Below are 16,505 nucleotides of genomic sequence, written 5' to 3'. Positions count from 1 at the left end.
CCGCGGTGCTTATAAACAGCCGATCCGCTCGGCGGGGGCTATTTTCGGCCACTTGGCTAGTGCGCACGGCCTCCCGGATGTGCCGGGCGGGTGCGCGAGCTCGCCGGCCGCTGGAAGTCGAATGAGGCGCCGCGACCACCTCCGCGGTGCTTATAAACAGCCGATCCGCTCGGCGGGGGCTATTTTCGGCCACTTGGCTCGTGCGCACGGCCTCCCGGATGTGCCGGGCGGGTGCGCGAGCTCGCTGGCCGCTGGAAGTCGAATGAGGCGCCGCGACCACCTCCGCGGTGCTTATAAACAGCCGATCCGCTCGGCGGGGGCTATTTTCGGCCACTTGGCTCGTGCGCACGGCCTCCCGGATGTGCCGGGCGGGTGCGCGAGCTCGCCGGCCGCTGGAAGTCGAATGAGGCGCCGCGACCACCTCCGCGGTGCTTATAAACAGCCGATCCGCTCGGCGGGGGCTATTTTCGGCCACTTGGCTCGTGCGCACGGCCTCCCGGATGTGCCGGGCGGGTGCGCGAGCTCGCCGGCCGCTGGAAGTCGAATGAGGCGCCGCGACCACCTCCGCGGTGCTTATAAACAGCCGATCCGCTCGGCGGGGGCTATTTTCGGCCACTTGGCTCGTGCGCACGGCCTCCCGGAGTTGCCGGGCGGGTACGCGAGTGCGCGGCCCGCTGGAAGTCGAATGAGGCGCCGCGACCACCTCCGCGGTGCTTATAAACAGCCGATCCGCTCGGCGGGGGCTATTTTCGGCCACTTGGCTCGTGCGCACGGCCTCCCGGATGTGCCGGGCGGGTGCGCGATCTCGCCGGCCGCTGGAAGTCGAATGAGGCGCCGCGACCACCTCCGCGGTGCTTATAAACAGCCGATCCGCTCGGCGGGGGCTATTTTCGGCCACTTGGCTCGTGCGCACGGCCTCCCGGATGTGCCGGGCGGGTGCGCGAGCTCGCCGGCCGCTGGAAGTCGAATGAGGCGCCCGACCACCTCCGCGGTGCTTATAAACAGCCGATCCGCTCGGCGGGGGCTATTTTCGGCCACTTGGCTCGTGCGCACGGCCTCCCGGATGTGCCGGGCGGGTGCGCGAGCTTGCCGGCCGCTGGAAGTCGAATGAGGCGCCGCGACCACCTCCGCGGTGCTTATAAACAGCCGATCCGCTCGGCGGGGGCTATTTTCGGCCACTTGGCTCGTGCGCACGGCCTCCCGGATGTGCCGGGCGGGTGCGCGAGCTCGCCGGCCGCTGGAAGTCGAATGAGGCGCCCGACCACCTCCGCGGTGCTTATAAACAGCCGATCCGCTCGGCGGGGGCTATTTTCGGCCACTTGTCTCGTGCGCACGGCCTCCCGGATGTGCCGGGCGGGTGCGCGAGCTCGCCGGCCGCTGGAAGTCGAATGAGGCGCCGCGACCACCTCCGCGGTGCTTATAAACAGCCGATCCGCTCGGCGGGGGCTATTTTCGGCCACTTGGCTCGTGCGCACGGCCTCCCGGATGTGCCGGGCGGGTGCGCGAGCTCGCCGGCCGCTGGAAGTCCAATGAGGCGCCGCGATCTCCTCCGCGGTGCTTATAAAGTGCCGATCCGCTCGGCTTGGAGCTATTTCCGGCCTCCCGTTGGTGCCGGGCGGCGTGCGCGAGCTCGCCAGCCGCGATCTCCTCCGCGGTGCTTATAAACAGCAGCATGCGCACGGCCTACCAGAATTTGAAGACATTTCGTCAATAAATTTCGCATATTGAATTTTGAAGTCTAATATAATGCAACAATTGAGCTCGACTTATACAAAGGATATATCATAAAATCGTAAATTTCCGTCGAATTTTAGGGGGTCGACTTATACACCGAGTCGACCTGTACACCGGAAAATACGGTAAATACGATTAAATAAAATGATACGACTGGCATAAAAACAAATATAAAACACATAAAAATAAAAGTCACCATTACGTTGAATTATTGGGAGCACCGAGCTTGTTTCTCAGAAACGAGCCGGTCCCATCCAGGCGTAATCGGAGACAATGAAACCCGAAGTGGTTAAGGTTTGTCTTTTAATGCAGGATGCTTGGTCTCCATGTGCCGAAGCAGTTTTGAAGGCTTCATTGGCTCGCTCGCTAGTTTCAGGGGCGATTGTGTCTATAAAATGCAAAATGTTGGGTCACCTCACGGCTTACGGCCATACTACCCTGAGAACCTCCGATCTCGGAAGCTAAGCAGGGTCGGGCCTGGTTAGTACTTGGATGGGAGACCGCCTGGGAATAACAGGTGCTGTAAGCTTTTTCTTTTTCTTATGTGCACTTCAATCGTTTAAGAAGCTATTTTTTACAACACCCATCACGAATGGCATCTGGAAACAGCAAGCCTAATTTAAACTCCGACATTAAAACTATAACACGAGTTTGAAAGCTATATTATGTGGTGACATCCACAGCATTGTAGTTAAATTTTTTACCGCTAGAGAGCAGACTATGTACAGTGAGCATGGCTCCCTGTGAACTCAAAGCAGCAGGCTTGACTTGTAAAAGAACCCAACACAACACTTCCATGAAGTGTTTTTAAACTTTTCAAGGCATTTATTTTGATTCAGCAAAATGCAGGTCGCAACGGCAAATTCGTGCTACCGCATAAAAAGCTGTCAATAACTTTTCATGATAGCCATGTTTCCAGAAAACACCAAAAGCCTTGGAAGAAAGCCTGTTTCGGCCCTGGTTGTCCATCCATCCATCCATCTTCTTCCGCTTATCCGGGGTCGGGTCGCGGGGGCAACAGCTTCAGGAGGGACTCCCAGACTTCCCTCTCCCCAGCCACTTCATCCAGCTCATCCCGGGGGATCCCAAGGCGTTCCCAGGCCAGCTGAGAGACATAGTCTCTCCAGCGCGTCCTGGGTCGTCCCTGGGGTCTCCTACCGGTGGGACATGCCCGGAACACCTCCCCAGGGAGGCGTCCAGGAGGCATCCTGATAAGATGCCCGAGCCACCTCATCTGGCTCCTCTCAACGTGGAGGAGTAGCGACTCTACTCCGAGTCTCTCCCGGATGACCGAGCTTCTCACCCTATCTCTAAGGGAGAGCCCGGACATCCTGCGGAGAAAACTCATTTCGGCCGCTTGTATCCGAGATCTCGTTCTTTCGGTCACGACCCATAGCTCGTGACCATAGGTGAGGGTAGGAGCGTAAATCGACCGGTAAATTGAGAGCTTTGCCTTTTGGCTCAGCTCTCTCTTCACCACAACGGACCGGTACAGGGTCCGCATTACTGCCGACGCTGCACCGATCCGCCTGTCGATCTCACGCTCCATCCTCCCCTCACTCGTGAACAAGACTCCAAGATACTTGAACTCCTCCACTTGGGGCAGGATCTCATCCCCGATCCGGAGAGGGCATTCCACCCTTTTCCGATCGAGGACCATGGACTCGGATTTGGAGGTGCTGACCCTCATCCCGACCGCTTCACACTCGGCTGCGAACCGTTCCAGCGAGAGCTGGAGATCACGGCCTGAAGAAGCCAACAGCACCACGTCATCTGCAAAAAGCAGAGACGCGATGCTGAGGTCCCCAAACCGGACCCCCTCAACGCCTCGGCTGCGCCTAGAAATTCTGTCCATAAAAATTATGAACAGAATCGGTGACAAAGGGCAGCCTTGGCGGAGTCCAACCCTCACTGGGAACGAATCCGACTTACTGCCGGAAATGCGGACCAGACTCTGGCATCGGTGATACAGGGACCGAACCGCCCTTATCAGTTGGCTCGGCACCCCGTACTCCCGAAGCACCCTCCACAGAACCTCCCGAGGGACACGGTCGAACGCCTTCTCCAAGTCCACAAAACACATGTGGACTGGTTGGGCAAACTCCCATGCACCCTCGAGGATCCTGCCGAGGGTGTAGAGCTGGTCCACTGTTCCACGGCCAGGACGAAAGCCACACTGCTCCTCCTGAATCCGAGGTTCGACCTCCCGACGGACCCTCCTCTCCAGCACCCCTGAATAGACCTTACCAGGGAGGCTGAGGAGTGTGATTCCCCTGTAATTGGAACACACCCTCCGGTCCCCCTTCTTAAAGAGGGGAACCACCACCCCAGTCTGCCAATCCAGAGGCACTGTCCCCGATATCCACGCAACGTTGTAGAGGCGTGTCAGCCATGACAGCCCCACAACATCCAGAGCCTTTAAGAACTCTGGGCGGATCTCATCCACCCCCGGGGCCTTGCCACCGAGGAGTTTTTTTAACTACCTCAGTGACTTCGACCCCAGAGATTGGAGAATCCGCCTCAGAGTCTCTAGGCCCTGCTTCCTCAATGGAAGGCGTGTAGGTGGAATTGAGGAGGTCTTCGAAGTATTCTCCCCACCGACTCACGACGTCCCGAGTCGAGGTCAGCAGCACGCCATCCCCACTGTAAACAGTGTTGACGTTGCACTGCTTCCCCCTCCTGAGACGCCGGATGGTGGACCAGAATTTCCTCGAAGCCGTCCGAAAGTCATTCTCCATGGCCTCACCGAACTCCTCCCACGCCCGGGTTTTTGCCTCAGCAACCGCCGAAGCCGCGTTCCGCTTGGCCATCCGGTACCTGTCAGCTGCCTCCGGAGTCCCGCAGGCCAAAACGGCCCGATAGGACTCCTTCTTCAGCTTGACGGCATCCCTTACCGCCGGTGTCCACCAGCGGGTTCGGGGGTTGCCGCCACGACAGGCACCAACGACCTTACGGCCACAGCTCCGGTCGGCCGCCTCAACAATGGAGGCGCGGAACATGGTCCACTCGGACTCAATGTCCCCCGCCTCCCCCGGGACGTGGGAAAAGCTCTGCCGGAGGTGGGAGTTGAAGCTCTTCCTGACAGGAGATTCTGCCAGACGTTCCCAGCAGACCCTCACAGAGCGTTTGGGTCTGCCAGGTCGGACCGGCATCTTCCCCCACCATCGGAGCCAACCCACCACCAGGTGGTGATCAGTTGACAGCTCCGCCCCTCTCTTCACCCGAGTGTCCAAAACATGCGGCCGCAAATCCGATGACACGACTACAAAGTCGATCATCGAACTGCGGCCTAGGGTGTCCTGGTGCCAAGTGCACACATGGACACCCTTATGTTTGAACATGGTGTTCATTATTGAAAATCCGTGTCGAGCACAGAAGTCCAACAATAGAACACCGCTCGGGTTCAGATCAGGGGGGCCGTTCCTCCCAATCACGCCCTTCCAGGTCTCACTGTCATTGCCCACGTGAGCATTGAAGTCACCCAGTAGAACGATAGAGTCCCCAGAAGGAGCGCTCTCCAGCACTTCCTCCAGGGACCCCAAGAAGGGTGGGTACTCTGAGCTGCTGTTTGGTGCATAGACACAAACAACAGTCAGGACCCGTCCCCCCACCCGAAGGCGGAGGGAGGCTACCCTCTCGTTCACCGGGGTGAACCCCAATGTGCAGGCGCCCAGCCGGGGGGCAATAAGTATACCCACACCTGCTCGACGCCTCTCACCGTGGGCAACTCCAGAGTGGAAGAGAGTCCAACCCCTCTCGAGAGGGCTTGTACCGGAACCCAAACTGTGTGTGGAGGCTAGTCCGACTATATCTAGTCGGAATCTTTCTGCCTCGCACACCAGCTCGGGCTCCTTTCCAGCCAGAGAGGTGACATTCCATGTCCCAAGAGCCAGCTTCTGCAGCCGGGGATCAGACCGCCAAGGTCCCCGCCTTTGGCTGCCGCCCAGCTAACATTGCACCCGACCCCTTCGGCCCCTCCCACAGGTGGTGAGCCCATGGGAAGGGGGACCCACGTTTCCATTTCGGGCTATGCCCGGCCGGGCCCCATGGGCGAAGGCCCGGCCACCAGACGCTCGCCTTCGAGCCCCGCCTCCAGGCCTGGCTCCAGAGGGAGGCCCCGGTGACCCGCGTCCGGGCGAGGGAAAACTAAGTCCATTTATATTACTCATCATAAGAGGCTTGTGAGCCGTGCTTTGTCTGGCCCCTCACCTAGGACCCGTTTGCCATGGGTGACCCTACCAGGGGCATGAAGCCCCCGACAGCATGGCTCCTAGGATCATAGGGGCACGCAAACCCCTCCACCACGATAAGGTGACGACTCGCGGAGGGGGGCCCTGGTTGTAAAAAAAAAAAGAAAAACAAAAGGGAAGGGTGACCGTCCGGGAATACCAGGTGCTGAAAGCCTTTTTTTTTTTTTTTTTTCCCACGTCAATTGTGAAAGGAAACTTTTACCACAGCCATCAAGTCCCGCCGCTGCTTGGCATGGTTTCAGGGGCGATTGTGTCTATAAAATGAAAAATTCTGAGCGGTCTCACGGCTTACGGCAATACTACCCTGAGAGCGCCCGCTCTCGTCCGATCTCGGAGGCTAAGCAGGGTCGGGCCTGGTTAGTACTTGGATGGGAGACCGCCTGGGAATACCAGTTACCGTAAGCTTTTTTTTTTTTTTTTTTTTTCTTATGTGCACTTCAATCGTTTAAGCCAAGAACTTTTTACAGCACCCATCACGAATGGCATTCGGAAACTGCAAGCCTAGTTTGAACTCCGACACTGAAACTACAACACGAGTTTAAAACCTACATTGTGTGGCGACAGCCATAGCATTGCAGTTCACGTTTTTACCGCTAGAGGACAGACTATGTACAGTGAATAAAGAGCATGGCTCCCTGTGAACTCAAAGCAGCAGTCTTTACTTGTAAAAGAACCCAGCACAACACATTGCGCTTCCATGTAGTGTTTTTACCTTTTTCATGACATTTATTTTGATACAGCCAAATGCAGGTTTTGTGCACTTCACTTTTCCGTTGGGCATTCGCGTAGAACCCTATTCCAGTTACGGCCAGATTCTTTTAGACTAGTGGTCCCCAAACTTTCTTGCGCCACGGACCGGCTACGCGTCAGAAATATTTTTGCGGACCTGCCTTTATATATATAAATAAACAATAAATCTATATAAATAAATACTACATTTATAATAAATATATATAAATAGGATTAAATAAAATGATACGACTGGCATAAAAACAAATATAAACCACATAAAAATAAAAGTCACCATTACGTTGAATTATTGGGAGCACCGAGCTTGTTTCTCAGAAACGAGCCGGTCCCATCCAGGCGTAATCGGAGACAATGAAACCCGAAGTGGTTAAGGTTTGTCTTTTAATGCAGGATGCTTGGTCTCCATGTGCCGAAGCAGTTTTGAAGGCTTCATTGGCTTGCTCGCTAGTTTCAGGGGCGATTGTGTCTATAAAATGCAAAATGTTGGGTCACCTCGCGGCTTACGGCCATACTACCCTGAGAACGCCTGGTCTCGTCTTATCTCGGAAGCTAAGCAGGGTCGGTCCTGGTTAGTACTTGGATGGGAGACTGCCTGGGAATACGAGGTGCTGTAAGCTTTTTCTTTTTCTTATGTGCACTTCAAGCTCTTTTTTTTTTTTTTATTCTTATGTGCACTTCAATCGTTTAAGCCAAGACCTTTTTACAACACCCATCACGAATGGCATTCGGAAACTGCAAGCCTAGTTTGAACTCCGACACTGAAACTACAACACGAGTTCAAAACCTCTATGTACAGTGAATAAAGAGCATGGCTCCCTGTGAACTCAAAGCAGCAGTCTTTACTTGTAAAAGAACCCAGCACAACACATTGCGCTTCCATGTAGTGTTTTTACCTTTTTCATGACATTTATTTTGATACAGCCAAATGCAGGTTTTGTGCACTTCACTTTTCCGTTGGGCATTCGCGTAGAACCCTATTCCAGTTACGGCCAGATTCTTTTAGACTAGTGGTCCCCAACCTTTCTTGCGCCACGGACCGGCTACGCGTCAGAAATATTTTTGCGGACCTGCCTTTATATATATAAATAAACAATAAATCTATATAAATAAATACTACATTTATAATAAGTATATATACCGTATTTGCCGGTGTATTGGTCGACCTTTTTCGATCCAAAATCGACCAAAAAAAATCGACCTCGACTTATACACCGAGTCATAAAATTTAACTTCGTATTCATCGCTTCAAATGTGATGGTAACCAAGGCCGTTTCTCATGCATCTCATTGTGCGTTGCACTTAGAAAATTTGAACCGGGCGGCGTGCGCGAGTGCGCGGCCCGCTGGAAGTCGAATGAGGCGCCGCGACCACCTCCGCGGTGCTTATAAACAGCCGATCCGCTCGGCGGGGGCTATTTTCGGCCACTTGGCTCGTGCGCACGGCCTCCCGGATGTGCCGGGCGGGTGCGCGATCTCGCCGGCCGCTGGAAGTCGAATGAGGCGCCGCGACCACCTCCGCGGTGCTTATAAACAGCCGATCCGCTCGGCGGGGGCTATTTTCGGCCACTTGGCTCGTGCGCACGGCCTCCCGGATGTGCCGGGCGGGTGCGCGAGCTCGCCGGCCGCTGGAAGTCGAATGAGGCGCCCGACCACCTCCGCGGTGCTTATAAACAGCCGATCCGCTCGGCGGGGGCTATTTTCGGCCACTTGTCTCGTGCGCACGGCCTCCCGGATGTGCCGGGCGGGTGCGCGAGCTCGCCGGCCGCTGGAAGTCGAATGAGGCGCCGCGACCACCTCCGCGGTGCTTATAAACAGCCGATCCGCTCGGCGGGGGCTATTTTCGGCCACTTGGCTCGTGCGCACGGCCTCCCGGATGTGCCGGGCGGGTGCGCGAGCTCGCCGGCCGCTGGAAGTCCAATGAGGCGCCGCGATCTCCTCCGCGGTGCTTATAAAGTGCCGATCCGCTCGGCTTGGAGCTATTTCCGGCCTCCCGTTGGTGCCGGGCGGCGTGCGCGAGCTCGCCAGCCGCGATCTCCTCCGCGGTGCTTATAAACAGCAGCATGCGCACGGCCTACCAGAATTTGAAGACATTTCGTCAATAAATTTCGCATATTGAATTTTGAAGTCTAATATAATGCAACAATTGAGCTCGACTTATACAAAGGATATATCATAAAATCGTAAATTTCCGTCGAATTTTAGGGGGTCGACTTATACACCGAGTCGACCTGTACACCGGAAAATACGGTAAATACGATTAAATAAAATGATACGACTGGCATAAAAACAAATATAAAACACATAAAAATAAAAGTCACCATTACGTTGAATTATTGGGAGCACCGAGCTTGTTTCTCAGAAACGAGCCGGTCCCATCCAGGCGTAATCGGAGACAATGAAACCCGAAGTGGTTAAGGTTTGTCTTTTAATGCAGGATGCTTGGTCTCCATGTGCCGAAGCAGTTTTGAAGGCTTCATTGGCTCGCTCGCTAGTTTCAGGGGCGATTGTGTCTATAAAATGCAAAATGTTGGGTCACCTCACGGCTTACGGCCATACTACCCTGAGAACCTCCGATCTCGGAAGCTAAGCAGGGTCGGGCCTGGTTAGTACTTGGATGGGAGACCGCCTGGGAATAACAGGTGCTGTAAGCTTTTTCTTTTTCTTATGTGCACTTCAATCGTTTAAGAAGCTATTTTTTACAACACCCATCACGAATGGCATCTGGAAACAGCAAGCCTAATTTAAACTCCGACATTAAAACTATAACACGAGTTTGAAAGCTATATTATGTGGTGACATCCACAGCATTGTAGTTAAATTTTTTACCGCTAGAGAGCAGACTATGTACAGTGAGCATGGCTCCCTGTGAACTCAAAGCAGCAGGCTTGACTTGTAAAAGAACCCAACACAACACTTCCATGAAGTGTTTTTAAACTTTTCAAGGCATTTATTTTGATTCAGCAAAATGCAGGTCGCAACGGCAAATTCGTGCTACCGCATAAAAAGCTGTCAATAACTTTTCATGATAGCCATGTTTCCAGAAAACACCAAAAGCCTTGGAAGAAAGCCTGTTTCGGCCCTGGTTGTCCATCCATCCATCCATCTTCTTCCGCTTATCCGGGGTCGGGTCGCGGGGGCAACAGCTTCAGGAGGGACTCCCAGACTTCCCTCTCCCCAGCCACTTCATCCAGCTCATCCCGGGGGATCCCAAGGCGTTCCCAGGCCAGCTGAGAGACATAGTCTCTCCAGCGCGTCCTGGGTCGTCCCTGGGGTCTCCTACCGGTGGGACATGCCCGGAACACCTCCCCAGGGAGGCGTCCAGGAGGCATCCTGATAAGATGCCCGAGCCACCTCATCTGGCTCCTCTCAACGTGGAGGAGTAGCGACTCTACTCCGAGTCTCTCCCGGATGACCGAGCTTCTCACCCTATCTCTAAGGGAGAGCCCGGACATCCTGCGGAGAAAACTCATTTCGGCCGCTTGTATCCGAGATCTCGTTCTTTCGGTCACGACCCATAGCTCGTGACCATAGGTGAGGGTAGGAGCGTAAATCGACCGGTAAATTGAGAGCTTTGCCTTTTGGCTCAGCTCTCTCTTCACCACAACGGACCGGTACAGGGTCCGCATTACTGCCGACGCTGCACCGATCCGCCTGTCGATCTCACGCTCCATCCTCCCCTCACTCGTGAACAAGACTCCAAGATACTTGAACTCCTCCACTTGGGGCAGGATCTCATCCCCGATCCGGAGAGGGCATTCCACCCTTTTCCGATCGAGGACCATGGACTCGGATTTGGAGGTGCTGACCCTCATCCCGACCGCTTCACACTCGGCTGCGAACCGTTCCAGCGAGAGCTGGAGATCACGGCCTGAAGAAGCCAACAGCACCACGTCATCTGCAAAAAGCAGAGACGCGATGCTGAGGTCCCCAAACCGGACCCCCTCAACGCCTCGGCTGCGCCTAGAAATTCTGTCCATAAAAATTATGAACAGAATCGGTGACAAAGGGCAGCCTTGGCGGAGTCCAACCCTCACTGGGAACGAATCCGACTTACTGCCGGAAATGCGGACCAGACTCTGGCATCGGTGATACAGGGACCGAACCGCCCTTATCAGTTGGCTCGGCACCCCGTACTCCCGAAGCACCCTCCACAGAACCTCCCGAGGGACACGGTCGAACGCCTTCTCCAAGTCCACAAAACACATGTGGACTGGTTGGGCAAACTCCCATGCACCCTCGAGGATCCTGCCGAGGGTGTAGAGCTGGTCCACTGTTCCACGGCCAGGACGAAAGCCACACTGCTCCTCCTGAATCCGAGGTTCGACCTCCCGACGGACCCTCCTCTCCAGCACCCCTGAATAGACCTTACCAGGGAGGCTGAGGAGTGTGATTCCCCTGTAATTGGAACACACCCTCCGGTCCCCCTTCTTAAAGAGGGGAACCACCACCCCAGTCTGCCAATCCAGAGGCACTGTCCCCGATATCCACGCAACGTTGTAGAGGCGTGTCAGCCATGACAGCCCCACAACATCCAGAGCCTTTAAGAACTCTGGGCGGATCTCATCCACCCCCGGGGCCTTGCCACCGAGGAGTTTTTTAACTACCTCAGTGACTTCGACCCCAGAGATTGGAGAATCCGCCTCAGAGTCTCTAGGCCCTGCTTCCTCAATGGAAGGCGTGTAGGTGGAATTGAGGAGGTCTTCGAAGTATTCTCCCCACCGACTCACGACGTCCCGAGTCGAGGTCAGCAGCACGCCATCCCCACTGTAAACAGTGTTGACGTTGCACTGCTTCCCCCTCCTGAGACGCCGGATGGTGGACCAGAATTTCCTCGAAGCCGTCCGAAAGTCATTCTCCATGGCCTCACCGAACTCCTCCCACGCCCGGGTTTTTGCCTCAGCAACCGCCGAAGCCGCGTTCCGCTTGGCCATCCGGTACCTGTCAGCTGCCTCCGGAGTCCCGCAGGCCAAAACGGCCCGATAGGACTCCTTCTTCAGCTTGACGGCATCCCTTACCGCCGGTGTCCACCAGCGGGTTCGGGGGTTGCCGCCACGACAGGCACCAACGACCTTACGGCCACAGCTCCGGTCGGCCGCCTCAACAATGGAGGCGCGGAACATGGTCCACTCGGACTCAATGTCCCCCGCCTCCCCCGGGACGTGGGAAAAGCTCTGCCGGAGGTGGGAGTTGAAGCTCTTCCTGACAGGAGATTCTGCCAGACGTTCCCAGCAGACCCTCACAGAGCGTTTGGGTCTGCCAGGTCGGACCGGCATCTTCCCCCACCATCGGAGCCAACCCACCACCAGGTGGTGATCAGTTGACAGCTCCGCCCCTCTCTTCACCCGAGTGTCCAAAACATGCGGCCGCAAATCCGATGACACGACTACAAAGTCGATCATCGAACTGCGGCCTAGGGTGTCCTGGTGCCAAGTGCACACATGGACACCCTTATGTTTGAACATGGTGTTCATTATTGAAAATCCGTGTCGAGCACAGAAGTCCAACAATAGAACACCGCTCGGGTTCAGATCAGGGGGGCCGTTCCTCCCAATCACGCCCTTCCAGGTCTCACTGTCATTGCCCACGTGAGCATTGAAGTCACCCAGTAGAACGATAGAGTCCCCAGAAGGAGCGCTCTCCAGCACTTCCTCCAGGGACCCCAAGAAGGGTGGGTACTCTGAGCTGCTGTTTGGTGCATAGACACAAACAACAGTCAGGACCCGTCCCCCCACCCGAAGGCGGAGGGAGGCTACCCTCTCGTTCACCGGGGTGAACCCCAATGTGCAGGCGCCCAGCCGGGGGGCAATAAGTATACCCACACCTGCTCGACGCCTCTCACCGTGGGCAACTCCAGAGTGGAAGAGAGTCCAACCCCTCTCGAGAGGGCTTGTACCGGAACCCAAACTGTGTGTGGAGGCTAGTCCGACTATATCTAGTCGGAATCTTTCTGCCTCGCACACCAGCTCGGGCTCCTTTCCAGCCAGAGAGGTGACATTCCATGTCCCAAGAGCCAGCTTCTGCAGCCGGGGATCAGACCGCCAAGGTCCCCGCCTTTGGCTGCCGCCCAGCTAACATTGCACCCGACCCCTTCGGCCCCTCCCACAGGTGGTGAGCCCATGGGAAGGGGGACCCACGTTTCCATTTCGGGCTATGCCCGGCCGGGCCCCATGGGCGAAGGCCCGGCCACCAGACGCTCGCCTTCGAGCCCCGCCTCCAGGCCTGGCTCCAGAGGGAGGCCCCGGTGACCCGCGTCCGGGCGAGGGAAAACTAAGTCCATTTATATTACTCATCATAAGAGGCTTGTGAGCCGTGCTTTGTCTGGCCCCTCACCTAGGACCCGTTTGCCATGGGTGACCCTACCAGGGGCATGAAGCCCCCGACAGCATGGCTCCTAGGATCATAGGGGCACGCAAACCCCTCCACCACGATAAGGTGACGACTCGCGGAGGGGGGCCCTGGTTGTAAAAAAAAAAAGAAAAACAAAAGGGAAGGGTGACCGTCCGGGAATACCAGGTGCTGAAAGCCTTTTTTTTTTTTTTTTTTTCCCACGTCAATTGTGAAAGGAAACTTTTACCACAGCCATCAAGTCCCGCCGCTGCTTGGCATGGTTTCAGGGGCGATTGTGTCTATAAAATGAAAAATTCTGAGCGGTCTCACGGCTTACGGCAATACTACCCTGAGAGCGCCTGCTCTCGTCCGATCTCGGAGGCTAAGCAGGGTCGGGCCTGGTTAGTACTTGGATGGGAGACCGCCTGGGAATACCAGTTACCGTAAGCTTTTTTTTTTTTTTTTTTTTTCTTATGTGCACTTCAATCGTTTAAGCCAAGAACTTTTTACAGCACCCATCACGAATGGCATTCGGAAACTGCAAGCCTAGTTTGAACTCCGACACTGAAACTACAACACGAGTTTAAAACCTACATTGTGTGGCGACAGCCATAGCATTGCAGTTCACGTTTTTACCGCTAGAGGACAGACTATGTACAGTGAATAAAGAGCATGGCTCCCTGTGAACTCAAAGCAGCAGTCTTTACTTGTAAAAGAACCCAGCACAACACATTGCGCTTCCATGTAGTGTTTTTACCTTTTTCATGACATTTATTTTGATACAGCCAAATGCAGGTTTTGTGCACTTCACTTTTCCGTTGGGCATTCGCGTAGAACCCTATTCCAGTTACGGCCAGATTCTTTTAGACTAGTGGTCCCCAAACTTTCTTGCGCCACGGACCGGCTACGCGTCAGAAATATTTTTGCGGACCTGCCTTTATATATATAAATAAACAATAAATCTATATAAATAAATACTACATTTATAATAAATATATATAAATAGGATTAAATAAAATGATACGACTGGCATAAAAACAAATATAAACCACATAAAAATAAAAGTCACCATTACGTTGAATTATTGGGAGCACCGAGCTTGTTTCTCAGAAACGAGCCGGTCCCATCCAGGCGTAATCGGAGACAATGAAACCCGAAGTGGTTAAGGTTTGTCTTTTAATGCAGGATGCTTGGTCTCCATGTGCCGAAGCAGTTTTGAAGGCTTCATTGGCTTGCTCGCTAGTTTCAGGGGCGATTGTGTCTATAAAATGCAAAATGTTGGGTCACCTCGCGGCTTACGGCCATACTACCCTGAGAACGCCTGGTCTCGTCTTATCTCGGAAGCTAAGCAGGGTCGGTCCTGGTTAGTACTTGGATGGGAGACTGCCTGGGAATACGAGGTGCTGTAAGCTTTTTCTTTTTCTTATGTGCACTTCAAGCTCTTTTTTTTTTTTTTATTCTTATGTGCACTTCAATCGTTTAAGCCAAGACCTTTTTACAACACCCATCACGAATGGCATTCGGAAACTGCAAGCCTAGTTTGAACTCCGACACTGAAACTACAACACGAGTTCAAAACCTCTATGTACAGTGAATAAAGAGCATGGCTCCCTGTGAACTCAAAGCAGCAGTCTTTACTTGTAAAAGAACCCAGCACAACACATTGCGCTTCCATGTAGTGTTTTTACCTTTTTCATGACATTTATTTTGATACAGCCAAATGCAGGTTTTGTGCACTTCACTTTTCCGTTGGGCATTCGCGTAGAACCCTATTCCAGTTACGGCCAGATTCTTTTAGACTAGTGGTCCCCAACCTTTCTTGCGCCACGGACCGGCTACGCGTCAGAAATATTTTTGCGGACCTGCCTTTATATATATAAATAAACAATAAATCTATATAAATAAATACTACATTTATAATAAGTATATATACCGTATTTGCCGGTGTATTGGTCGACCTTTTTCGATCCAAAATCGACCAAAAAAAATCGACCTCGACTTATACACCGAGTCATAAAATTTAACTTCGTATTCATCGCTTCAAATGTGATGGTAACCAAGGCCGTTTCTCATGCATCTCATTGTGCGTTGCACTTAGAAAATTTGAACCGGGCGGCGTGCGCGAGTGCGCGGCCCGCTGGAAGTCGAATGAGGCGCCGCGACCACCTCCGCGGTGCTTATAAACAGCCGATCCGCTCGGCGGGGGCTATTTTCGGCCACTTGGCTCGTGCGCACGGCCTCCCGGATGTGCCGGGCGGGTGCGCGATCTCGCCGGCCGCTGGAAGTCGAATGAGGCGCCGCGACCACCTCCGCGGTGCTTATAAACAGCCGATCCGCTCGGCGGGGGCTATTTTCGGCCACTTGGCTCGTGCGCACGGCCTCCCGGATGTGCCGGGCGGGTGCGCGAGCTCGCCGGCCGCTGGAAGTCGAATGAGGCGCCCGACCACCTCCGCGGTGCTTATAAACAGCCGATCCGCTCGGCGGGGGCTATTTTCGGCCACTTGTCTCGTGCGCACGGCCTCCCGGATGTGCCGGGCGGGTGCGCGAGCTCGCCGGCCGCTGGAAGTCGAATGAGGCGCCGCGACCACCTCCGCGGTGCTTATAAACAGCCGATCCGCTCGGCGGGGGCTATTTTCGGCCACTTGGCTCGTGCGCACGGCCTCCCGGATGTGCCGGGCGGGTGCGCGAGCTCGCCGGCCGCTGGAAGTCCAATGAGGCGCCGCGATCTCCTCCGCGGTGCTTATAAAGTGCCGATCCGCTCGGCTTGGAGCTATTTCCGGCCTCCCGTTGGTGCCGGGCGGCGTGCGCGAGCTCGCCAGCCGCGATCTCCTCCGCGGTGCTTATAAACAGCAGCATGCGCACGGCCTACCAGAATTTGAAGACATTTCGTCAATAAATTTCGCATATTGAATTTTGAAGTCTAATATAATGCAACAATTGAGCTCGACTTATACAAAGGATATATCATAAAATCGTAAATTTCCGTCGAATTTTAGGGGGTCGACTTATACACCGAGTCGACCTGTACACCGGAAAATACGGTAAATACGATTAAATAAAATGATACGACTGGCATAAAAACAAATATAAAACACATAAAAATAAAAGTCACCATTACGTTGAATTATTGGGAGCACCGAGCTTGTTTCTCAGAAACGAGCCGGTCCCATCCAGGCGTAATCGGAGACAATGAAACCCGAAGTGGTTAAGGTTTGTCTTTTAATGCAGGATGCTTGGTCTCCATGTGCCGAAGCAGTTTTGAAGGCTTCATTGGCTCGCTCGCTAGTTTCAGGGGCGATTGTGTCTATAAAATGCAAAATGTTGGGTCACCTCACGGCTTACGGCCATACTACCCTGAGAACCTCCGATCTCGGAAGCTAAGCAGGGTCGGGCCTGGTTAGTACTTGGATGGGAGACCGCCTGGGAATAACAGGTGCTGTAAGCT

The 16,505-nt window shown here is 54.3% G+C and overlaps 7 pseudogenes; all 7 read left to right on the top strand.

Annotated features, from left to right (window-relative positions):
* The first annotated feature begins 2,154 nt into the window (after positions 1-2,154).
* On the top strand, positions 2,155-2,263 carry LOC125972971 (5S ribosomal RNA; annotated as a pseudogene).
* Positions 2,264-6,270: 4,007 nt separating this feature from the next.
* On the top strand, positions 6,271-6,389 carry LOC125972956 (5S ribosomal RNA; annotated as a pseudogene).
* Positions 6,390-7,232: 843 nt separating this feature from the next.
* Positions 7,233-7,351, top strand: LOC125972976 (5S ribosomal RNA; annotated as a pseudogene).
* A 1,924-nt stretch (positions 7,352-9,275) lies between these two features.
* On the top strand, positions 9,276-9,384 carry LOC125972970 (5S ribosomal RNA; annotated as a pseudogene).
* Positions 9,385-13,391: 4,007 nt separating this feature from the next.
* Positions 13,392-13,510, top strand: LOC125972964 (5S ribosomal RNA; annotated as a pseudogene).
* An 843-nt stretch (positions 13,511-14,353) lies between these two features.
* On the top strand, positions 14,354-14,472 carry LOC125972975 (5S ribosomal RNA; annotated as a pseudogene).
* Positions 14,473-16,396: 1,924 nt separating this feature from the next.
* On the top strand, positions 16,397-16,505 carry LOC125972969 (5S ribosomal RNA; annotated as a pseudogene).

The sequence above is a fragment of the Syngnathus scovelli genome, chromosome 7 (genome assembly GCF_024217435.2).
Source record: "Syngnathus scovelli strain Florida chromosome 7, RoL_Ssco_1.2, whole genome shotgun sequence".
Lineage (NCBI taxonomy): Eukaryota > Metazoa > Chordata > Actinopteri > Syngnathiformes > Syngnathidae > Syngnathus > Syngnathus scovelli.
Note: the sequence above shows the minus strand (reverse complement) of the source record. Positions and strands in the feature narration are given on the sequence as shown.